The sequence below is a fragment of the Phacochoerus africanus genome, chromosome 8 (assembly GCF_016906955.1).
Source record: "Phacochoerus africanus isolate WHEZ1 chromosome 8, ROS_Pafr_v1, whole genome shotgun sequence".
NCBI lineage: Eukaryota > Metazoa > Chordata > Mammalia > Artiodactyla > Suidae > Phacochoerus > Phacochoerus africanus.
The window spans coordinates 125,735,313-125,757,083 of NC_062551.1; the positions used below are offsets into that span (position 1 = coordinate 125,735,313).

General features: G+C 39.3%; 1 pseudogene across 1 annotated transcript; it reads right to left on the minus strand.

Annotated features, from left to right (window-relative positions):
- Window positions 1-577: 577 nt before the first annotated feature.
- On the minus strand, window positions 578-897 carry LOC125133373 (60S ribosomal protein L37-like; annotated as a pseudogene). The gene has a single exon (XR_007136436.1). The product of XR_007136436.1 is annotated as a 60S ribosomal protein L37-like (transcript).
- Between the last annotated feature and the right edge of the window lie 20,874 nt (window positions 898-21,771).

Below are 21,771 nucleotides of genomic sequence, written 5' to 3' on the forward strand. Positions count from 1 at the left end.
CATACACATATGTTAACTGGTATAGACCATTCCTGTTATTATATTACTGTGGCCCAGAAAGGTGAAATGTCTTGTCTAGAGTCAACAAACTGGTTAGTAAAAGAATCAGGAGTTCTTGGTACTGAGTCATATTTTACAATGCCTTCTATTCCATCCTTACAAAAGAAGAAAATTCTTCATAGAATTTTTATTGTATTGGAAACTTGAACTATTTTTCCTTATAACATGAATCCTCCTTCTAGGAATTTGACCTTCTCTTGGTCTTCCCAGTCCTTCCTTGGTCTGTCTGTTACATCTATTCCCCTTTGTCTTGCAATAATTGGCCCTGAGCTTAGTATCTGTCCTCAGACCATTTTCCATCATCTCATCACTCATCTTGCTTAGACTTTTGGTCACAGTCCCCTTCATTTTGATCCATGCCATGTTGTCTTAAACCCCATGCCCCCAAACCTAGACATGGTCATCTTTAACTCATATTTTTTTCTATTAATTTTACTTAATTGAAAGGATACTGTAATTTTGCATTCAACATTCTTTTATTATTATTTATTTTATTTATTTTTAAAAGCCAGAACTTTTATCGTGTGACTGCTGAAATCCTTAATATGAACTTGAATGCTATAACAGCCGCCTTCTTGGGTTTCGGTGGTGTTCCTTCACAGAATCTATGGCTGAATCTTAGATATATACTATTTTTAGATGCCTCATTTGACCAGTCCCTGTGGTATTTAGTCTTTTACCTTTTGCACTCCAGTTATACTTTCTCTTTCTCTTGGCAGAGTAGCCAGATTTGCCACAGGTCAACTTCTGGAGATGGTAGGCCTTAGAGCCACAGCTGCAGTACAACGTGTGTGTCTTATTCCGATGCTTTTCAAATGATGATGTTCCCTTCGTCATCTTGCCTTCACCTCCAAGACCAAAGAGTGCATTTCACTTTCTTCTACTAATATTTTGCAGGATAAAGTGTTTAATGAATTTCTCATATCGTGTTATAGAAAACCGATGGCCATTGTGTATCAGAGCAGCTTATAATAAAAACTAGCAATCTTTTTTCCTGATTGGTGCTGCTCTCTATGATGGCATGGCTCAGTCTGGAATCCCTCTCACTCCCTCTCCAGTGCTAAGCATCTGACAGCTGTGAAGGGAAGGAATGGATTCCCATCAGATGACATAATGGAGTAGTGACTTGTGTTGATGGAGTCATGCACTATTTCTTTTGTACTTGGGTCTTGTTTCAGAGAGTGGTAACTTGTTCTTGTTTTGATAATTAAATAACACCAGGATTAGGAGAGACAAGGTAACTTAGGCTTCTTAAAAAACACTTTTTCTTTAGGGGTTTAACCAATGTTTGGTACACAAGTAAGATGACATATTATACTTTTTGTTTTGTCTTTTGTCATTTTAAGGCTGAACTAGCTGCATATGGAGTTTCTCAGGCTAGGGGTTGAATCAGAGCTGTAGCTGCTGGCTTATACCACAGCCACAGCAACATGGGATCCAAGCCGCATCTGTGACCTATACCACACCTCTCACCAGATCCTTAAGCCACTGAGCGGGGTCAGGGTTCAACCTGAGTCCTTGTGGATACTAGTCAGGTTCATTAACCATTGAGCCACAACAGAAACTCCTACATATTATACTTAAAGTTACTGAGGTTGGATTTGTAGACCAGGATGTGATCAATCTGAGAGAATGTTCCATGTGCACTTGAGAAGAATGTGTATTCTGTTGCTTTTGGATGGAATGTCCTATAAATATCTATTAAATCTATCTGGTTTAATGCATCATTCAGGGCCTGTGTTTCCTTATTGATTTTCTGTCTGGTTGATCTGTCCATTGCTATAAGTGGGGTGTTAAAGTCCCCCACTATGATTGTGTTATTGTTGATTTGTCCTTTCAAGGCTGTTAGCAGTTGCCTTATACATTGTGGTGAGCCTAGGTTGGGTGTGTAGATATTTAAAATTGTTACATCTTCTTCTTGGATTGATTCTTTGATCATTATGTAATGACCTTCTTTGTCCCTTAAAATACTATTCATTTTAAAGTCTATTTTGTCTGATATAAGTATTGCTACTCCAGCTTTCTTTTGATCCCCATTTGCATGAAATATTTTCTTCCATCCTCTCACTTTCAATTTGTAGGTGTCCCTAGAAATGAAGTGGGTCTCTTGAAGACAGCATATATATGGGTCTCGTTTTTGTATCCATTCAGCCAGCCTGTGTCTTTTGGTTGGGGTGTTCAGTCCATTACCATTTAAGGTAATTATTGATATGTATGTTCTTATTGCCATTTTATTAATTGCTTTGGATTTGTTTTTGTTGGTCTTTTTTCTTCCCTTCTTCTCTTGTTCTCTCCTCTTGTGATTTGATGACTATCTTTAGGGTTGTATTTGAGTTGATTTTTCTTTGTTTGTGTATCAATTGTAGATTTTTGATTTGCAGTTATTCTGAAATTTTGATATAAGAGTCTATATGTGTATGAGATTGTTTTAAGTTGCTGTTCTCTTAATTGCAAGTTCATCTCCAATGTCCTGCATTTGTACCCACCTCTTCTGATGATTTCTGGAGATTGTTTTAAGTTGCTGTTCTCTTAATTGCAAGTTCATCTCCAGTGTCCTGCATTTGTACCCACCTCTTCTGATGATTTCTGATTTTGGTGGTATAATTGTGCATGGATAATTTCGTATCTTTACTCTATATATACCTTTACTAGTGAGCCTTGTCATTTGTGGTATTTTTGTTTCCTGTTGCTATCTTTTCCTTTCTTCCTAGAGAAGTTCCTTTAGTATTTGTTGTAAGACTGGTTTAGTGTTGCTGAATTCTCTCAGCTTTTGCTTGTCTGTGAAGGTTTTTATATCTCCTTCAAATCTAAATGAGAGCCTTGCTGGGTAGAGTAATTTTGATTGGAGGTTTCTTCCTTTCATCATGTTAAGTATATCATGCCACTCCCTTCTGGCCTGCAGAGTTTCTGCTGAAAAATCTGCCAATAACCTTATTGGGGTTCCCTTGTATGTTACTTGTTTCATTTCCCTAGCTGCTTTCAAGATTTTCTCTTTGTGTTTAATTTTGGTTAGTTTGATTAATATGCACCTCAGGGTGTTCCTCCTTGGGTTTATTTTATATGGTACTCATTGGGCTTCATGGATTTGGGTGGGTGGTTCCTTTCCCATGTTAGGGAAATTTTTGGCTATTATCTCTTGGAATATTTTTTCTGTCCCCTTCTCTCTCTCTTCTCCTTCTGGCACCCCTATTATACAGATGTTGGTTGCATTTAACATTGTCCTAGAGTTCTCTGAGGCTCTCTTCATTTGTTTTCAATCCTTTTTCTCTTTTCTGTTCTGCATCCATAATTTCTACTAATCTGTCCTCCACCTCGCTTATTCGTTCTTCTGCCTCCTGTATTTTGATGTTAGCTGCTTCTAGTGAATTTTTTATTTCAGTTATTGCATTTTTAAATCTTTTCTTGATTAGGTTTTATATCTTGTATCTCTTTGCTCAGTGTTTCCTGTAAGTTATCCATCTTTGCCTCCAGTTTAGTTGCAATGTCTTGCCTCATCTTCAGCATCAACAGTCTAAAGTCTTTTTCCTGGATGCTGAGAATCTCCTCATCACTTAGGTGATTTTTCTGGGGTTTTTCTTTCCTTCCTCATCTGAGTTATAGTTCTCTGTCTTTTCATTTTGATAGGTTTTTGGTGTGGTGACATTTTTACAGATAATAGAGTTGTAGCCTCTCTTACTTCTGGTATCTTCCCCCCTTGTGGCTGAAGTCAGTATGAGGAGGCTTGCTGTAGGCTTCCTGATGGGAGGGACTGATGCCTGTGCACTGGTAGGTGGAGCTGATTCTAATCCCTCTGATGGGTGGGGCTTTGTCTCTGGATGGGATTAGAGGCAGCTCTGTGCCTGAGGGGTCTTTAGGTAGCCTATTTACTGAGGGGTGGGGCTGTGATCCCACCTGGATTGTTGTTTGCCCTGGGGCTTCTCAGCACTGAAGGGTGGGGCCAGATTTTCCCAAAATGTCCACCTCCAGAGAAAGGCAGCTGCTAAATATTCCAGAGAGCTTTGCTTCCAATGTCCTTCCCTCACAACAGCCACATTCACCCCTGTCTTCCCAGGATGTGCTCCAAGAACTGCAGTCAGGTTTGACCCAGATTCCTATGGAGACTTTGCTTTGCCCTGGGACCCAGTGCACGTGAAAGTCTGTGTGCACCTTTTAAGAATGGGATCTCCGTTTCCCTCAGTCCTGTGGAGCTTCTGTGCAGGAGCCCCTGTAGCCTTCAATGCCAGATGCTCCAGGGGCTCTTTCTTCCAGTGCCAGATCCCCACACGTGAGGGTTTGATGTGGGGCTCAGAACTCTCACTCCTGCAGGTGAGTCTCTGTGAGCCAATTAGTTTTCAGTCTGTGGGGCTTCGCACCAGGAGGTATGGGGTTGTTTGTATCGTGAAATCACTCCTCCTACCTCTTGATGTAGCCTCCTCTTTGTCTTCTGGAGTAGGATGTCTTTTTTAAGGTTTCTGGTCCATTTGAGTGAAGATTGCTCAGCCTTTAGTTGTGAATTTTGCTGTGGCTAGTGTGGCTCTGATGATACCTGGCCTGGGAACTCCATATGCCACAGGATGGCAAAAAGGGGGGAAGAAAAAAAGGGAAAAGGAAAGGAAGACATTTAATGGGACCAGGCTTCAGGGCTCCCTAGTTTGAACCTTGTTTCCTTCTGCAGTTTGATTTAATTTTCTCATTGATGCAGTTTGGCTTCCCATATGTGCCAAGGAAAGTTGGCAAATCTGTATTCACCTACTTCAGATTCTCCAGGGGAAAAAAGAGCTTCTGGTGTCTGTATATCAACTCCAGAGACAGCTCTGATTGGTCTTGCTTGGATTATCTGTCTTCCTCTTAGTGTGTTGGGTTATATGATTGAGAGTCTCACTGTATGGCAGTCATGGTGATGTCCTACTCTGATGTCTCCTGTCTAGAACTTTCTGTGTGGAGCAGTGTTTATTGACTGCCTCTAGTTGCCACACCTTTGGATCACAGCAGGCCACATTTTCATTGAGTTGCTCCCAGCCAATGACCAAGCACAGTGGGAATCTCAAACCAGACCTCATTTCTGTCTGATGAGGGATTTCTCTAATGGGCTTTAATGAGTTCAAGGACCACTCCCTCCACCCCACATTGGCCTGGCTGAGACTCTCAAAATCGTGCTACCCTTTTATAGATGTCAAGCCAGCACCATGGGCTGAATGAAGTTTCTCCCTATTTCTACTCTCTCCTTCATCATCTTGCATGGTGTTTCCTCCAGTAAATTTCTTGCTTTCCAATCCCAACTTGATGTCTACTTCTGGAAGGATCTGAACTGATTCAGACTAGAACCAGATGGAATGGAGATGAAATGATTCACCCAAGGAAGAGATGTAAGTTATTCAGAAGATAATGCATGCCCCCTACAGGCTGAATCTTTGGGTGTCTTACAAGTATTATTCACTCTGTGGAGAGGATGCTGAACAACTGCCAAGGTCCAGAGCAACTAGGCATGTTTCAAGCCCTCAAGAATCTTTAGAACAGGATCTATATTTCTTAGGGTCAGTGAAGCCCCTAAGAGTTGAGATAAAGACACCAGGTCTTGGTTTTGAATTTTTTAAACATAATTAATCTAGATGCTCATTCAGAGTTGTTACAAGAGCTACGCTGAGCCTTCTCAGACATCAACCATAGAGCCTCTTGTTTTACTAACATTATATATCAGAGCAGGACATCACCATGACTGCCATACAGTGAGACTCTCAATCATATAACCCAACACGCTAAGAGGAAGACAGATAAGTATTTCACTTTTTAAGGGGAACTTTATCAGTACTAAGAAATGCAGGGTTTTTGTTGGAGAGTGGATAGAATTCTTCCACTATTTAGCCTTAAGATATCTGTCTTGTAATGCCATTGATTTTCTTGTTGATAATCCATTCAGCATTCTTTATTTCTTTCTTTTTGGAAAATTATTTAAGAGCCTATTATTAACATGCTAGTATTCCTGAGAGGAGTTACTTTTAACTTTGGTCACCTTTCACAGGCTCTTCAGAGTGAGCTACTTATTTGCTCTGATTTCCAACTGAGAACTTGCTGAGAGCAGGACAAGAAAGGGCGATGTACTTTCAGTGAATCTGGGCCACCGGGCATTGTCTCCACAGACTGGCTTCAAGGGCCATAAGAATCATGGTGGAAGTTGTTGGAGGCCACTGGAAGGTGAGATGAGGAAATGATCAGATTGAAGAAGAAATGGGGGAAACAAAGGCTTTTTGCTTTGTGATTTTGCGAAGGACCTGATTTGGACTCTGTTGCCTTTGCAGGAAAGTCTGCAAGAGTTACAATGACATCCTGAACAAAACAGGTGGTCACAATCTCCCCTGCTTCTTGCCATCCAGAGAAGGCTAATGTCCAGTCCCTGGTGTGTCCCACTTGGTTCACCAGCAGGATGATTTGAGGATCTATGCCAACCCTCCTGCCTGGCCAAGCTGTGAGACCAACTGTTCCTTATTTTCCAAGCATTGAGCTGCTTATGGATTTTGTTTAAGAATTGTATCCAGTCCCTCTCCTCGGAATTTTCTGGCTCTCCAAGCCTGATGTCAAGTCAGCATTGGCTATTATCTATTCTAGCAACCACACATTTAACAACCGTAATAGCCACACCACACAGTTATAGGCTTACTTTTTCTTTTCAAGGAGTTTCTTCATATTCTAGTTACTTTGATACTAGAAAAGAAGCTCTACATTGTATTGGGAAGATATTGTCACCTGTTTGCACATGTAGGCCTGAAGTCTAGAGAAGTTAATATAAAACTAATGTCAGAACCAGGAGCCCACCTTCAGCTTCTTTATCAGCATCTTTATAGTTCAGGGATACCATATGTTTCCTGTTGGGAAGAAAATGTACATCCCAACTTCCTATTGGGCAAAGTTTAAACTCTGATAGTACTTGTATTTTGTTCCCTATTCTCAAGTAGCCGAATGAAGGAAAAGGGGTATCAGGGAGGGGAAATTTTCCCCTACTTCTATTGAGTTCTTGTGGCTAGAATAATAATAAAATTGACACCAGACATTAACAGGAGGAAAAATAAACAATTTTAATTCATGCACCCAGAGGCCTCATAGAAATTGGATGTAAGAAGTGGCCAAAGTCGGCAGCTTTTACACTTTTTGGACAAAGAAATAATACATTTGTGAGGAATTGATAGGACAAAGATACTTAGGTTTTGGGTGTTCATTTAGTGAAGATCTAAGCAGAGTTTGGCTTTTGTGTAGTAAATTAAAGAAGTCACATGTTTTTTTTTTTCTTTTGGTCTCTTTAGGGCCGCACCCATGGCATATGGAGTTTCCAGGCTAGGGGTCTAATTGGAGCTGTAGTCACCGGCCTACACCACAGCCACTGCAACTGCTAGATCCGAGCCGTGCTTGTGACCTACACCACAGCTCACAGCAATGCCAAATCCTTAACCCACTGAGCTAGGCCAGGGATCGAACCCCCAACCTCATGGTTCCTAGTCAGATTCCACTGTGCCACAATGGGAATTCCATTTGTTTTTTTGTTTTTTGTTTTGGTAGAAGTAACATGATTTGTTTATAAATTTTCAGCCCTAATTCCCTTTTCTGGTGATAAGGGTATCCTTTTACCTGCAGATGCAGGGTACCTTTCACGTGAGAGATTTATTTTCTGTTTTCAGGGAGATGGAGAGGAAGAGTATTCCTCTTCTGTTGGCTGTTTCTTGGGTAACTTTAATTCAAAGGAATCAGTATGGCATTGAAGCATCATATGGGGTGGCCACTTTCAGTCCCAACAGGGCCATTGGCCTTGAGGGGCCTAAGGCCATCCACCTGACCATGTAAAAGCAGGAACTTGCAGGAGTGGGTGGTTGTATCCATGATTTAATAAGAAGAACGTAAGAGGAGGAATGAGAAAATTTGAATTTCAGTCTTGACTTTTCAGTGAATTAACTGTGATATTCATTAAACTTAACCTCTCTGAGCTTGGCTTTCTTCTTAAGCAGGAATAATAACCTGCCAAATATATCCCATAGAGTTGATATCAGATGAAACTTATAAAACCATATTTTAAACTGTAAATCAAATTCAAATAGAAACATGTTTTCAGCATTTTAAAAATTATTTTCACACAGAAGGACTAAATAAATATCTGTTGGAAGAACAAATGAAGAAAGGAATGAATGATTTAGCCCTTTTGACTACTCTACATCTTTATGAGCTCTTATAGTCTGTCAGCTTCTCCAATCCCTCCCTTCTTCTCAGGGCCTCATCGACTGTGGGTAGATTATTTTTCCCTCTTTTCCTTTAACTGGATGTCAATCTGCCAGTCACCTCGATCCCAAAAGTGCATATATAGTCACCAACCAATAATCATGATTGTCAATGACAACCCCTGCTCATGTCCTAAAATACCGAAAGCATCCTTTCTGAACCATTTGGCCTTACCTCCCACTCCTGTTCTTCCCTCTACTTAGCAGTGTCTAAGAAGTTGTCACCAAGTTTAACTAATAATGAAACTCTTAGACACTATAGGGGTATTCCTATAGGGGTAGACTTAATTGATTCAAAGAGCTAAAAGAGTCCTGAGAGAGACTCTTAACCACTCTCCTTTTACAGATGCAAGTGCTGAGGTTTGCAAAGATGAAAGTGTTGCACTGGGCCCATGCAGGTAGCTATGGAAGGAACCACTAACTCCAAGATTCTGGACTTATCAGTGCAGTGGTCTTTCCAATTTATTATCCTGAAAGGAGGCTGCAGAAAGAGAAAGCCGAGTCTACTTGGAGTTTTCAAAGAATGCATTTCAAAGTCTGTCTCTGTTGCCCTCACCTCCCAATTTTGAAGACCTCTTCTTCAAAACTTATTCAGCCTATGTAGTGCCCTTCAGTGCTATATCCTGCTGAAGCTAACTATTCTAGGCGGTATTATTTTTCTGACTTATGCTTTAGGGAACTCAATATTTAGTGCTCACCTTCTTGTTGTTCATACACTCTTTACATTTTATTTCATTAGAGGGTGAATTCAGCTAACTATACCCAGGAGTAATTTAGAAATTAAGGGGCTGGCATCTGAACAACCTGGAGCAAGCTGGGAAAAATCTCAGTGATCTTTTTTGGGGGGGTAAGGGTCATTGCATTTTTTAATTGAGGTATAATTGTCATACAATATTACTTTAGTTTCAGGTGTGCAACATAATGATTTGACATTTGTATACATTGCAAAACGATCATCACAATGAATCTAGCCTACGTCTGTTACCATATGCAGATTTTTTTCTTGTGATGAGAACTTTTAAAATCTTTTAATGACTTTCAAATATGTAAGACAGTATTGTTAGCTATAGTCACCATCTTGTACGTCACATCCCCGTGACATTTATTTTATAACTGGAAGTTTTTACCTTTTGACTTCCTTCACTTATTTGGCCCACCCTCTGCCTCTGACAATTACCAATCTGTTCTCTATATCTATGAGCTTGTTTTGTTTGTTTGTTTTGTTTGCTTGTTTGTTTTTGGATACATAGTGAGATCAAATGGACAAATGTCTTTCTCAGTCTGACTTATTTCACTTGGCATATTGCTCTCCATATTGTCAGAAATGACAGGATTTCCTCATTTTTTATGGCTTAAAAATATTACATATATATATATATATTATACTATTGATGAACACTTAAGTTGCTTCTATACCTTTCCTATTGTAAATAACACTGCAATGAACATGAGGGTGTATATATCTTTTAGAGTTAGTGTTTTTACTTCCTTCAAATGAATACTCAAAAGTGGAATTCCTGGATCATATAGTAGTTCTATTTTTCATTTTTTTAGAAGCTTCCATAATGTTTTCCATAGTGGCTATATTCTCATCAATAGCGTGCAAGAGTTTCCTTTTGTCCACATCCTTGCCAACACTTATTATTCCTTGTCTTTTCAATAATAGCCATTCTAATGGGTGTGAAGTGATGTCTCATTGTGGTTTTGGGTTTGCATTGCTCCAATAGTTAATGATGTTGAACATTTTTTCATGTACCTGTTAGTCATCTTTATGTCTTTTTTGGAAAAAATATATATTCTGATCCTTTGATTGTTTTTAATTCAGTTTTTTTTTTTTTGCTATTGAGTTATATGAGTTATTTACATATTTTGGATATTAACTCCTTATCAATACATGGTTTGCAAATATCACATTCTGTTGGTTGCCTTTCATGTTGATGGTTTCCTTTGCCCTGCAGAAGTTTTTAGTTTGATGTCATTGCACTTTTTTATTTTTGCTTTTGTCTTTGCTTTTGGTGTCAAATCCAAAAAATGATAACCAAGACCAAGGTCAAGGAGCTTATTGGTGGTCATATTTCTATTTTACAAGGTTTTGAGTTTTTGAGTGTGTAAGTTAGCTCAAGTAACATCTTAAATTATTCTTTTAGAGGTTTATTCTATAACCCTAAAGAATAATTATATTTATAAAGTTTTTGAAAATACACTTGTCAAGCAGACTGTCCACACAAAAGTGACCAGATATGGTCAGAAGGTCAAGGATAGTTTTGACCCTCTTCGTGTTCAGGGTGATTTTTGCCGGCACTTTTTATTGCTAATAAAATTTTAATGTTTTTAATTTTTTTTTTTTAATTTTTAGGGCCATACCTGCGGCATATGGAGGTTCCTAGGCAAGGGGTTGAATTGCGGCTACAGCAGCTGGCCTATGCCACAGCCACGGCAACAAGCCTCATCTGTGACCTACATCACAGCTCATGGCAACGCTGGATCCCTGACCCACTGAATGAAGCTTAGGATTGAACTTGAATCCTTGTGGATACTAATCAGATTTGTTTCCACTGTGCCACAATGGGAACTCCACTTGTAAAATATTTTTGATTTCTCCTTTGAAACATAATTCCTGGTTTGCTGCAAAACATAAATTTCATTAAGAGGAACCTTCATTCTGGGAATGGGGTGATTTCAGGAGCCCTAATGAAGACTCTTAAATCATACCTGGATACTATCTTAGTCATATAAAAGTATAATTTTACTGAAAGTCCTTATGTTTAAAGAGTATAAAAGAAATTATACTATGCTTTCATATTTATGACCTCTTTTAGCAATCTTTTTTTCTTGATTTATTCAATAACTATTTCTTGAGTTCCTTGCCCTGAGTGTTAGTCACTCAGCTAAGCAGGGTGCAACTAAAGCTTGGACTCAGAGCCTTCTGATTTTAGGTTCAGTGCTCTTTCTGTTATATTATGTGCTGTGTCTCCTGACTTCTACTATAGGCTCGGTTGCCAGGATTATACTGTTTACTCTTAGCATGAGACAGTGAACTAGATCAAGATCAAGCCTTGGATTTGAATATTGTGGAAATCAGCCAGTTGCTGAATTTTTCGCTTTTTAACTGTGTCCACTCTGATTATTCTATTCCCATGCCATACTGGTTGGTAACTATTTGTATATCATCTTGTTATGACATCATCACCAGGCTACATTGTCTCTGTTTATTGTTGTTTCTTAATTTTAAGAAACATTTTCATTGTGGTACAGTACAGATAACATTGCCATCTTAACCATTTTAACGCATGCAGTATAGTAGCATTACGTACTTTCACATTGTTGTGCAATCAATCTCTAGAACGCTTCTCATCTTGCAAAGCAGAAACTATATACCCATTAAACAAAAATTCCCCATTCCTCCTCCTCATTCCCAGCTCTTTGGCAATTACCCTGCTACTTTCTGCTCCTATGAATTTTGCTATGAATTATACTATGTGGCTCATATAAGTGGAATCATATAGTGTTTGTCTTTTTGTGACAACCTGTTTCACTTAGCATAACGTCCTCAAGATTTATTCATGTCATAACATGTGCCAGAATCTCTTTTCTTTTTAAGGCTGAATAATTTTCTGTTGTATGTATATAACACATTTTGTTTATCCATTCATCCACTGATGGGCGCTTGGGTTGTTTCTTCCACTTGGCTACTGTGAATAAAAGTAAAACATGCATGAGGTTAGAAAAGTCAAGGCTTTTCTAAAAAACTTATAATGTCCTCATCCTTATCTCTGTGCCTTCCAGTTGTTTTTCCCGTCCTCGAATTCATAATCCTAAATAACATGTTAACACTGTTATTTATTGATTTATTTGTTTCAGTCATTATTATTTTGTAACTAGAGCAAAGATTTAGCATTCTTCAACCACCCTCTTCCTCTGTTCTTTCTATTCTCCCAATATAGTTTTGTAAATGTGTTTAGTTAATTCAATATGGTTGTCATTTACTTCTGAGCTATGTATTGTAAATATTGTAGATAAGTCACCTTTCTTTTCTTTCTTTTTCAGATTTAATAATTGCCTCATTTAAAATTTTGGTCTATTTTCTATATATCTGTTGCTAATTCTTCCCATGTACTTCAAAATCTTCTTTTTTAAAGATTTAATTGTTGTTTTATATTGTAATATAGTTGATTTATATTGTTGTGTTTCAGGTGTGCAGTAAAGTGATTCAGTTATACATAGACATGTATCCTTTCTTTTTCAGATTTCTTTCTCATATAGGTTTTTACAGAATATTGAATAGAGTTCCCTGTACTATATGGTAGTTTCTTGTTAATTATTTTATATGTAGTACTGTGTATATATTAATCCCCAATTCCTAATTTATCCCTCCCCTCCTAAGTTTCCCCCTTGACAACCATAACTTTGTTTTTGAAATCTGTGCATATGTTTCTGTTTTGTAAACAAGTTCATTTGTATTTTTTTTAGATCCCACATATAAGTGATCTCATGTGATATTTATCTTTCTCTGTTTGACTTACTTTACTTAGTATAATAATTTCTAGGTCCACCAGTGTTCCTGCAAATGGCATTATTTCATTCTTATTTATGGCTGAGTAATATTCCACCCCATGGCTTCTTATTTCAAGCTTTTATAGAGTCAAATATGTCAGACAGATCATAATTTCCCTGCTTTCCTGGAAATGCTCCTTCTGGAGCCCTCTGTTCTTACTCTTTCAATGTAGATGCATTATTTTCTAATAGGCTCCATTTTCTTTGAACTGAACTAGCTACTCAGCTTTGGGAACAGTGTTGGCCAGAACTTCTCAAACTCTTTATTGGCTCAGATCTGGTTTATTCATCTATTGGACCCTTTTTTCAAGTGTACTCTGGGCCTAACCCTCTCTCTAGGACTAGAGCTGGGTCTGAGGGGGTGCCTGGAGAGAGTACTGCACAGACCTCAGACTCTTCATCTGTGAAATTGGAATTATAAAGTTTATTTCACAGAATTCTTCTGAAAGTCAATTCTTAAGCTTTGTGGAAGCACTTAATAAATGGGAGAAATAAAATATGACTTTATTTTTGTGCAGGAAAGAACAAAACCATTAATGCATCTAGCATTTCCCATACATGTCAGCAAGAACACTGATGTATAATCTTTTGTGTATAAGCTGGTCGCTAGTCTGTATTACATTTTTGGTCTCTGTACTATGCCTGACACATGATGTATGTTTGAAGAAAGAATAAATTAGTTTAGTAAGAAAATAAGAAATCAATGCCAAAGGACATATACAGAAAATAAGTCCTATGTAAATTCACAGAGGTGAGAAAATTCAGTTACGTGGAGGTATGTTATAGAAATTTTTGTATAGGCTTAATTTAAGAATGAATAGTTTCTAAAAATTTAATTTAAGAAATAGAATTTAATAAATTTAATTTATTTTATTTAAAGATTAAATTTAAAGTTAAAATAAATTTAATTTAAGAAATGCATTTAATTTAATTAAAATTTAATTTAAGAATAGTTTCCAAAAATTTAAGAAAGAATAGTTTCTAAAAATAAAACTATTAACTATGAAATGAATTGTCATAAGATTATCACAAATGGAGATAAGTTTCTTACTCTGGAAGTATTCTAGAGAAACCTAGAAAAAATCACCTATCAAAAATCATCTGTGCAGTAATGTAATAAAAAGTAATAAAAGTAAAATAATCTAATACTTGCGTATAATGACTACACATTTTCGAAGTAATTTTACATTAATCCTTTCATTTGATTCCTACTATGATTACGGTATTGTAAAGATGACAATATATACTAAGCACTCTTCTATACATATTATTAATATATTAATTATCATATTATATTAATATAATATATGTAAATTCATTTAATCCTCAGGAAACCTTGTGAGGCAAGTCACTGTTATAATCTTTATTAGACAGACAATGAAACTAAAGCAGGAAGAAGTTAAGTTAACTTCCCTAAGGGCACATAGCTTATAAATGGCAGAGCTGGAATTTGAATACATGCCATTAAAGCCAGCATCTGTGTGCTCTTAATCATTACACCATATTGTCGAGAAGCAAACTCTGATGCCTATTTGGTCCTGGCCTGAGGCACGCAAGAGTGACATGTGCACACCAGAAAGTGAGAGCCCCCTCTGAAGACAGCAGCTGACCCTCAATTCCAGGCAGTTTTTGCCATGTTAGAATGAATGTCCAGGGTTGCTAGATGTTCATCATCCAAATTTTAAATATGGCAATTAATTAAATATATGCTTCAATACATGTGTATACTTATACCTATGTATTTATGTATGTATATGTATATTAAGACAATGTTCACACTGAGTAAGCCTGTGGGCTGGGTTTAGCTTGCCTGATTCTCAAGCATGTGACCTCTGATTTCACTGAAATCTGGGGAAACTCAACATTTTCTGACACACAGGAGAGGTTAATTGACTTGCTCAAGGTGTGAACAGTGAGTTTACTCTGGGCAGAAGGAAGGCCTGGCTTTTATGTCATTATCATGTCCGTTCTGTGCTATGTTCATATAGAGACGAGGTGAAGGAAGGAGTAGATGAAGGGGATTCCTCCTTCATGTGAAATAATCTCAATATCCCAGTGATGGGTTAAATTGGCCCCTGATTCTTTGTTATTCTTGTCACTGAGAGATGGAGTCTAATTTAGCTCCCCTAGTGACTTGACTGGTTGATCCAAAGAATGTGGTGGAAATGATGGGACTTCTGAAATTAGTTACAAGAAATCTAACAGCATCTGCTGGGTCTTTTGGTATACTTGCTCTTGGGATGCTTTCTCTGGAACTTGGCCACCTATTGCAAGAAGGCCAAACCACATGGAGAGACCAAGGGTCAGCTCTCTGGCTGACAGCCACAGCTGGGCTCCCTGGCATCAGCCAGAATCAGCTGTCAGGCATCCTGCCCAGGCCTTGGAGCAGTAAGCAGATACCATATTGGATGTGAATCCTTCTTCCTCAGCTACCCCAGTAGATGCTACATGATTCAGAGCTCAATTCCCCAGTCCAGCCTCTTCTAAATTCTTGACCCACAAAAGCGCCATCCAAATAAAATAGTCATTTCAAACTACTGCATTTTGGAGTAGTTAGCTGCATAGCCATAGATAACCTGAACAATACCTTTAATTAGCTAACTCAGGGAAAAACTCCAAAGCTTCCTTCTCCTCTCTGCTCACTTTACTTTCAAGTTCTACTGTCAAAATATCATTTATCGCTAGGACTTCACATAAACCTCGTTGTGCAGCGAAGTCATTTTTGTAAAAGATGACTTGGGAGGTTCCATTTTCATATTGAATGCATTTGTCATTTGGACACAGCTGACAGGTAGAAATCCTCAGACAAAGGGGGTGAGTGACATATGAGTGCATGTCCCCAGGCATAGGATTTATCACCCCATCTCTGTGGGCCTTTGGAAGACAAGGAGAGTTGGGAGGATGAAATGATTCCATGCCTTCTTAGGATTCCACCTGGATTCATAGTGCTGATTGCAAGTGACTGTTGTGGGAAGAGAGAGCAAAGTGTGTCCCCGGCTGCTGTGTTTGACAGCCTGACACTAGTGGATGCACCAGACAGTGCACATTTGTATACACCACCCAGTTGGCCCTCTAGTTCATCTCATCATAAGCAGTGTGCAAGGGGCTGAAGTTATAAAAAGGAATGAGTATGCTTCTTTCCTGAAGAAACTACAGACTAAAATATTATGAGTGTATACATATATATGTGTATATATAAATATATACACACACATTTATACATATGTACACTTTTTATATATATTTATGTAAAAAATGAAATGGATTTATTACTTGGGTTGAACTTTGTAGAGTATAAACAGAAACAGCTTTGTTATTATCTTATCATTTCCTTCAGCATGCTTTATCTCATTTCCCTTCTTGCCTCCTGATGACATCTCGGGCAGATTCCATAGCTGTAAAATCCCTTTTACTTCTTTTTGACAATGTAAAGTCCCTTTTGAGTATCCAAAAACCTATTTCTGTACAAGATCACATCTAATTTAAAGGTTCTCTTATTCACTCAGAGAATGAATCACTCAGAGAAGGTTTGACTTGTGTCTTGGTCACTCGGGGGGGAGGGGGGGGACTGTTCTTTGTCACCTTCCCTGGTTCTGCTTAATGGTCCTCCAGGGTTGGAGGTGGGGACTGGGAAAGGAAAAGTTAGGCATGAGAAATTGCAAGGATAAGGGTGATAACAATCACATTGATGATGGTTTGTAAAGTGGGCATCCATGGGCTTGGCTGTAGCAGGTGTCCAAATGCCATAGAAGGCATGTTATAGGTAGTTCATAGGACATGCTGTCCAGTACCGCCACCCCACCTCCAACATGGGGATTTCTGCAGTGCAGTTTTCTAACACAAGGGTCATATTCTTCGAATGGCCCTGGCTGCCTCTGAGGTTAAACTACAGGCATCCCAGCCCTCCTGGGCAGGATCTCATCAAGATGCCTCTTGCTCAGCCATCCTCTGAGTCTCTGACTTGGTCCATAGGGAAATATCACACACTCAGCAAGCCCAACACTTTTCTGATGCTGCCTGCTGCCCTCTCACTGCCATCCTGGGCTGCTCTAGGCATCCCTATGCTCTGAGTCCTCCAGGTGGGAAGCAGGTTTCAGTCTTTCTGGCCACATATGTTCCCAACTCAGTCTCTCCCAAGAAAGCACACCCAGTGCTTCATTTGGATCCCAGGCTGCTGCAAGACCTGAGTTTCTGTGGCAAGGGTAACACTCTGCTGGAGAGGGGGTTCCAGCCTCCCATTCTTACCGCCACATCCAGGATCTACCTTCAAGCCCTTTCTCCAGCCCCTTGGTTTAGAAAAGTCAAGAACTTTTTATCCATTTCCTGAAACTCCTTTCACATTTCTTTAGTTCTTTTATAGCCTGATGACTTAGTGGTCTCAGTTTATCTTTCGAATGTGTGAATACTCTCTTTTTTCCCTGGTTTTAGCTTAGATTCTAGAACAATAGGATGCATCCTATTAAATAAAAGATATTCTGAAACATGTTGATAACTGTTAATGGAACCAGGCACTAAACCATTTCAAGAAGAGGAAGAGGCAGGAGGGCCATAGGCATCCAGGAGGAGCTCTGGAAGGACGGTGAGGAGGAAGCTCTAGGCAGGGGCACAAGGACAAGTCTGATGATAGAGTCTGGTGAACTTGAAGCATAGCAAGTTTGTAAGTCAGGTCTGAGTGGGAGGAGAGGGTCAGGACTACAGAGGCCACCTCGAGGCAGAGCTTAGAGACATGGGGCCACTGAAAAGCTGTAGGTAGGGGCTTGTGTGATATCATTCACTAATCAAAAGGAGCCAAGGGAGGGGGGCAGGAAGAACAAGCAGTTAGGAGGCTTGTGCCAGGCCTAGAAAGGTAATAACAAAGGCCTCCATTGGGCAGGAAAGACTTGCGGAGGAGGCATGGCTAGAGAAAGACCTTGAGACAGAGCCTGGGAATGGACTGGCTGTGTAAGACTCAGGGCTCTGGATGGAGGAAAAAACCTTGTCCCCTCTGGTTATCCCATTTACCTTCAAAATTTTATCCTCCTACATCTTTCTTAGCTATCCAGTTGTCTTGTTTTCTTGAATCTCTTCCTCTTCTATGTTCCCCTATAGAGGGGTGACAGAGAGTGGTCAGTTAGTGGCAAAAATGGCCACAGTCCATTTTTGACCACCTCAGTAAGACAGTGAAACCCGTATATGAAAATGCTGTTAAAAACTCTAAACAGAGGAAATGCAGAGAGCTCTTATTTTTGAGGAGATATTGTTTGCAACTCATTTGGCAATCAATCACAAACTATGTTATTTCTTCTCTTGTTATCTGGAATTGTTATTTAAGTCTATAAATCCAGCTTGCCCCATCCCTTGGGGCTCAGCTTCTGTTTCCAAGGTGACAGCTACCTAGCAGGTAGATTAACTCATGCTAAGCCGTTAGTTACCACCATAGGAGGCAATACTCAGTAATGCCATGCATTTTAAATCTAGTAATATTTAGAAGGAAAAAAAAATCATACCCAAAGTACTGACCTAGATAATTTTAAATTATAACATTAAGTATGTAGATCATTTGAGTGTGCCAGATATGTTCCTTTAGACTTTATGTACTTTAATTAAGATTGAATAAGTCTCTGAACACTTATGCTGCCAGGCCAGCAGGAAATTGGATCTTAGTCTTATTAGGGCTCCCTGCAGATCAGCTGAAACATCCACTAAAGTTCATGTAAATATTTTGGGAGGGTCTTGGGCAGCGACAGAAGCATGTAAGCTATTGGGTCTACTACTTTTCAGTGACATGGACTCATCTAAATAGTCACGGCAACTTAATGTCTACTGTCCTCCTCACTCAGGACTCTGTCCATGGCCTTGGGCATTCCTTGGCTTGCAGATGCATCACTGTAATCCTCCATGTCACATGGCATTTTCCCCCATGTCTTCACATCATCTTCCCTCTGTGCATGTCTGTTTTTGTGTACAGATTTTCCCTTTTTATAAGGACACTGTTTTAGGTTAGGGTTTGTCCACACTCATGTTAACTATCTCTGTAAAGACTCTATTTCCAAATAAGGTCACATTCTGAGGTACTGGGGATAGGACTTCTATGCAAGTTTTTTGAGGGACATAATTCAAACTGTAGCAACTTCTCTTGTTGGTCTGAGGGCACAGGTAACTGATCAGAACCACCAGGGTCATTTTATTTATTTGTGTATTTTTATTTATTTTTTATCTTTTTAGGGCCGTACCTGCAGCATATGGAGATTCCCAGGCCAGGGGTCAAATCAGAGCTGTAGCTGCTGGCCTATACCACAGCCACAGAAATGCAGAATCTGAGCCTCATCTGCAAACTACACCACAGCTCACGGCAACACTGGATCCTTCACCCACTGAGGGAGGCCAGGGATCATACCTGCATTCTCAAGGATGCTAATCAGATTTGCTTCCACTGAGCCACAATAGGAACTCTACCAGGCTCACTTTAAATGCTCAGTTGGGGCAGTTGGTATGATTGTAACAAGATGGTTCACTGTTCCTACCACCAAAACAATTTATGGCAATCTTCAGATTCGGCACACTGGCTGAAGTTTGGAACTTCTGATACTGCTGTGTGTCAGTGAGAAAGGCCTTTGGCTACAAACAAATTACATCAAAATGTTTATGTATATTCATAATTAAGATTTCTTTATCCACCATGTAAGATTTCAAAAATCACTTTTGACCAGATTGTCAATCTTTTGATCACATTCACTACTCTATCTCCACTGTCCAACAGCTGCTTAGCAAATACTAGCCCTGTAGTCTTTCCAAGTTTAAGCTGTGAGTTTCTTTTGCTTTAAAAAAGCAAGCTGCTATATATTTTTTTCTTTAATTTTTTTTAAAGTTGGATTTTGGTACTGAGTCTGATTCTCTCACAAATGAAGAAACATAATGCCAAGCTTGGGGCAGTAAAATGAGGGATTCAGAAAGAAGGCTTTGTGGGCTATGTTGTGATGGGAGTGGCCAATTGTGTCCAAAGATTTTCAGTCTCTGCATTTCAATACTGGGCTTTCATATTCTGTGCAGATTAGATTCTCAAGGAGGGCTCTGAACAGAGGCCTTTGCCTCATGGACATAAAAGTTTTCTTGGAGTTCCCATCATGGCTCAGTGGTTAACAAATTCGACTAGGAACCATGAGGTTGCAGGTTCGATCCCTGGCCTCGCTCAGTGGGTTAAGGATCTGGTGTTGCCGTGAGCTGTGGTGTAGGTCACAGGTGCGGCTCGGATCCTGTGTTGCTGTGGCTCTGGCATAGGCCGGTGGCCACAGCTCCGATTAGACCCCTAGCCTGGGAACCTCCATATGCTGCACCCGCGGCCCTAGAAAAGAAGAAAAAAATTTTTTTTTCTTTGTGGAGTCTCATGCCTAACAAAGCAAGGAATGGAGGCTGGCTCATCAGGCTGGCTGAGTCTTTTATGTGGTGGCAGGAGAGTGAGGGTAAACAGCTTTATAGAGTGCCCTGTCAGGTAAATGCACGTTTGACACCAGAACACTGAGTTATCAAGTTTTCTCCAAGGGCAATCATCTATCTCAGGAATCCAGAACCAAATTATATTTGACATTTCATTTAAAGCCTGAGACATCTTGATGTTAAACCGGAGTCTAGGAGTGTAAAGCATGAGGCTGTCCAATTTGAAGGAGAGGATGTTTCTATTTCTATCTTACCTGCATGGGTAATAGGCAGGTCCTGATAGTTCTTCCTTATTTCATCCAGATGAAATCACCGAGTTAGCTCTCTACTAAAATGACACTAGCTCAAAGTTATTTTCTCTCTGGAAACGTGGAGAGAGCACATCTGGAGTCATTTAGAAGCTGCAACGTGGTGGCTGGTATTACTTATGCAGTGGATAACTAACTAAGCTATATTTACCCGGCTTACATTCCAGATTGGAGAGGTAGAAGTGTGTGTGCGAATAGGATGTACTTGAGCAAGCCATTCGGTGATATTTCCTCTGGTTGTAGGGGAGAGAGAGGGAAGAGGCTGGGGAAATTGCCTTTAACTGAGGGTGTCCATGATTCCCATATCTTCCTTTTTATGAGAAATTTATACTTGTCTATATGAATTGGAGAAGGGGGGCAAAAAGGAGAAAACAGGGCAAAAGGAATGCTGGGTTTAGTCCAGTGTTTTCCAGAGGGTATAGAAGTAAAATTAATTTATCATGTAAGAATAAGAAAAATTTAGATGTATTGTGCAGCATGGTGATATGTAAGTTGTATATAATTCATAGCTAAAGAAATTTGTGTATGTTGAGAGACAATGCTCGAATATATACCTAAATCTACATATAATGATACCTATAATCCATATAATCTACATATAATATATCTATCTATCTACCTATCTATCTATCTATCTATCTATCTACATTTTTGTACTGAGGGAAATACATGGTCAAAAACCAGCCAATGTCCTGTACTGGTTGGTATATTTATTGCCTTTGGAAGTTATAATTACATTGTTGGTCCATCTAGTAGTCAATAATTGTTTTATGACTACCTAGTATGTAAATAGTCCTCTGCTGAACTTTGCAACAGAAACTAAGAGGGACGAGAGATGGCCTTTGTCCTCAAAACACTCTCATAATGGAGAATAATAAAGGGAATAAAGTGGATCCCAAGTGAATTACCAAGGCACATGCATCCATATTTCTAAGCTCAGTGCCTGCCAAGGAGCCAGGGATTAAGAACAGTGGGCAGAGTGAAGGAGTGAGTGACTGAGTGAACAGATTGGAAAGTGCTTTCAGCCTGGAGCTAAGGGAGAATTCATAGTAGACTGGGCTGCAGTAGCCATAGCAAACTTGAAAGAAAGGGAACGCTTATGAGTTTGGCATTCCTATTTTATCTGTGAACGTCTATAAATGCAGGCAGTGCTTTTTTCAGATGCCTGAATCAGGACTCGTGGCCAAAAAGGGCTCCTA